The following is a 4186-nucleotide window of genomic DNA, read 5'->3' on the forward strand; positions in this document are numbered from 1 at the left end:
CCCCCTCCGCACTCTTGGCAGGGTCAGGGCGCCCCCTCACGCGGCGGGCTCGCGCCCGAGGCCCGGCTAAAAATAGCCAGGCTCCACTATATTTGGTTCGGCCGGATCCCGACGCGGCCGCGCGCACTCCGCCCCGCCCCGCGCGCTCCGCCCCGCCCCGCCCCGCCCCGCCCCGCGCGCTCCGCCCCGCCCCGCGCGGCACTGAATGGAGAAGGGGCGGGGGTGACCGAGGGGAACCTACTCCGCTATCTGCGGCGCGCGCCGGCGGCAGGGCCCGGCCAACTGCCGAATTTAGTAACATCGCCTGCGTCAATCACGCGCCTCCTGTGCGTCAGCGCCGCGCTGCTCCAGGTCCTGCTCCCCCCACCCCCCAGCCTTTGAATGGATACAATGTAGCAGCGCCCTCCTTCCTTCCTAGACTGGATTGGAACCCGCGGCAGTGCAAAGGCTCCATTCCTCTCTGCTGGGTCAACTTTCGGAGCATCCTCCCACGGTCTTCTCCACACCACTCTGTGGAATCGAAGAAATAAACCAATGTCATACATATGTATATAATAGTATATATAATATACATAACACTAGTTTTGTTTTCAAGTTTCTGGTGCTAACTCGAACCTTCGATTCTGAACCTTGAGCTGTCGACAGCTCCCTCCCACTACGCCACACACACACACACACACACACACACACACACACACGCAAAGATTGGGGAAGGTCAAAGAAATAGAATGCCACATCTGATTCAAGCAGACCACATGGGGACTATGCCTGTCTGCATTGTTTCACTCAAATATTTTCTCCACCTCAAAAATTAATTTCTAGAGAGGTTGCTTTCACTCAGCTGCACGTTGAAACTAGGAGACTTTAACTCTGATAAATTTTTGTTTTTGTTTTCAGCAAGAAATACACACTTAAATTCAACATTTCCAGGAAGAAATTGCTCTCCCTCACACAGTCGCTGAGGCTTTCAGCACACTGTTTCATGACAAATGTGTCCCAGAAGACCAGAGCAAATCCCATGGCGAGGGACTCACTAATAAATCTTGTTGATTGATTTCGAAATGTTTAATTTGGGAGATTGTGAGAGGGGCAACCAGCAAAAAGTGAAAGTGCGAGCTGAGATTTCCATTTCTGCGGGGGGGGGGGGGGATGATTTGCAACAGACCCGCTCAGCTGTTCAACACGTGTGTTTCTTTTACACACATTAAGTAGTTTCTTCTGCAGCGCGCACGTGGATGATGGATGTGCACTCAGTTGGGTTATAGTGGGTCCAGTTAGGAAATCCACACCTTAGTATAAAGAAATAAAACCTTATCTTCCCGGAGCCATCTGCATCCCAGTGCGAAACACGCACTCAGCAAATTATAGGAGGAGAGGGATTAGTCTACACGCTGAGGGCCAGAGAGACTTAAACAGCTTTGGAACTGTTGCTTGAGGAAAGCGCAGCTGCACCTCAGGGAGTCTTCGGGCCGGTGCCTGACTCCTGCACCGGCTGCCAGGTCACTCGGAGAAGCTGGCTGGCGGAGCCTTCCCTTTCGGAAGAGCTGTCCTCTCCCTTACCCCCCTCTCCCTGGCTCCACGCCTCGGGGCAGCCTCGGAGTCGCGCCAGCAGCACTCCTCCAACTCTACTCCACCCGAGCCTGACAGCTGGGCGGTCCCGCCTGACCCGCGGGCGGGCCGCTGCACCCTCTCGCAGACTCGCGCCCAGGAGAGCAGCGCCGCTGCGAAGGGATTGGCGGCGCGGGTCCAAAAGGCCCCCCTGCCGGGGCTGGCCGTGCCGCGCAGTTTCCATTGTGCAGTCCTGAGAATGGCCGGGGAACGCGCGCGCGCGCACATGCACACATACACACACACACACACACACACACACACACACACCCTCCCTCGCACACGCGGAACCGGCTGGGCCAGGGGAGGGAGGAGGAGGGTGACGTAGCGTCCCATGGCGTCACATTGACGTCTCGCATTCCAGGCACTCTATGGAGAGGCCGCTAGGGCTCCTGTGGCATAAATGACGTGCCGAGAGAGCGAGCGAACGCGCAGCCGGGAGAGCGGAGTCTCCTGCCTCCCGCCCCCCACCCCTCCAGCTCCTGCTCCTCCTCCGCTCCCCACACACAGACGAGCTCACACCCGCTCCCTCACTCGCACACACAGACACGCGCGCACACAAGCTCCGCACACACTCTCCACTCTCTCCCGCGCGCTCACACCCCTCTCGCCCCGCGCCCTCGCCCGTGCAGAGCTGCGCGGCAGCCGGACGCCCCTCCCGGACTCACTTTGCAACGCTGACAGCGCCGGCGGTGGCCTTGGAGGTGGGAACTGCGGCGGCATCCTCCCCCCTGGTCGCGGCCGGAGCCCGGACGCCCGCGGAACCCCTCGCCGGCACTCTCCCATGAGTCGGGATCGCAGCATCCCCTGCCAGACGCGCACCACCTCTGGGAGCCGCTGGGCTTGTACACCGCAGCCCTTCCGGGACAGCAGCTGTGACTCCCCCCCAGTGCAGATTTCGGGGCAGCTCTCTAGAAACTCGCTCTAAAGACGGAACCGCTACAGCACTCGAGTACGTATGAGATTCGCCCAGTTAATTGGGGGACTTGTTAAAAAGTTGGCGCGCTGGGAAGCGTCGCTCCCGAAATTGACAACTTTGAGTGTGGGGTTTTTCCCCCTCGCCTCCTCGCTCTGGCTTTGCTCGCCGAGTGGCCCGGTGGGTTCTGATCTGAAACTTTTCCCCTGTAGCGGGCCCGCGGGGATCTCTGAAGCTCGTGGGATTCCTGCCCCCACCCGAAGAGGCGAAAAGCCTCTAACAAAGAGGAGGACCGGGATTTGTGCAGTAGCAGCTCCAGCGATGTAATTCAGGGTATTTCGGCTCTAGTTGTCATGGTAATGATGCTCTCGGCGGCGGCGGCGGCGGCGGCGGCAGCGGCAGCGGCAGGGAGTTGCAGCTCCGGTGATGAACGGCAGTAATTTTCCTGCCTTTTAACTAGGATTGAAAATAGGGGCTTCAGTGGGTCCAAGTTAATATATCTAATGGTGACTCCCAGCTGGTTGGCTGGGAGGAAGCTTGAGAGGGAAGGGGCCTGGGCAGCAGTGGTTGGAGTTTGCAAAGGCGCTCCGGTAATCTCTGGAAACAGGGCGTAATTGTAGGAATGTGGCTTATTGTATTGAAATGAGCCTGGGGCTCTCCTAGGCACGTCTGCCTGGCGTAGCCTACTTGCCCGTATACACTTTTCCCTTCAGAGGTAATCGGGTGTAATTGCCGACTCCCGAGCCCGGACACGCGTGGGGATGGTGTTCCTTTCCTTCGGGCCTTGGCTTGGTGTGGGAATGTTTTACTCTTAACTGACTTTTGGAGAAGTTGCTCTGAGTGTTTTGCTCTTAATAGAAATAAATGAAAGTTCTCAGTGGTGAGAGGAGAGCGGTTATGAGAGCGCAGCCTGCGGAGACTGGCTTCCAAAGGCACCTCTCGAACCCGTTGGAAGCTTGGGTCAGTAGTAAGAGAGAAAGCATTTGTCCCTTGCTTCTAAAGAACGTTCCTGGAGATTGCCTTTTATTTACGCCTCTGGATTCTTCAGAGGGAAGAGCTGCAAGGAGTTTAGTAATCAGAAATCTCGGGCTGTTATCCCAGAGCCTTAGGGTGCCAGGACAAAGGTAAAGGACAAATCTGTCCTGAATCTTCTATTCCCACGACAGAGAAGTATTTTACAGAACTGAGTTGGGGAAAGAAAAAAAGCTGCCCAACGCGGCTACTTAGGGACAATGAATGAAGTTAGAGTTCATTCGAGTTATCTTACCTGTATTCGGCGCTCCTAACGTGAATATCAAAGACTCCTTTGGCTAGGCAATCTCCACACCGGCTCCCTCCCCCCGCACCCACCCACTCCCTTCCCTGCGGACGCGCGCTCGCAGAAATTCTCCCCCGCGGTTTGTCTCCTCTCCCTCGGTCTTTCTGAGAATCTCTGTCTTTCCCTTTCTGTCGGTCTCTCCTCCACTCCTACTGCCCCCGCCCAACCTCCGCCCCCGCTCCCCAGGGTTGGAAACTCCGCGGAGGAGCCCCGGTCACAATGGTGCGTTTCACGGTTTCCTCCACACACTTCACCACGGGGAGGGGAACACGGGGGTGTTCCTTTCGGCTGCCCACGAGAAAGAAAGGAGCTTTGACAGAGGTAGTTATTTCTACCTAATTTAC

The sequence above is a fragment of the Panthera tigris genome, chromosome D4, assembly GCF_018350195.1.
Source record: "Panthera tigris isolate Pti1 chromosome D4, P.tigris_Pti1_mat1.1, whole genome shotgun sequence".
NCBI classification, from domain to species: Eukaryota; Metazoa; Chordata; class Mammalia; order Carnivora; family Felidae; genus Panthera; species Panthera tigris.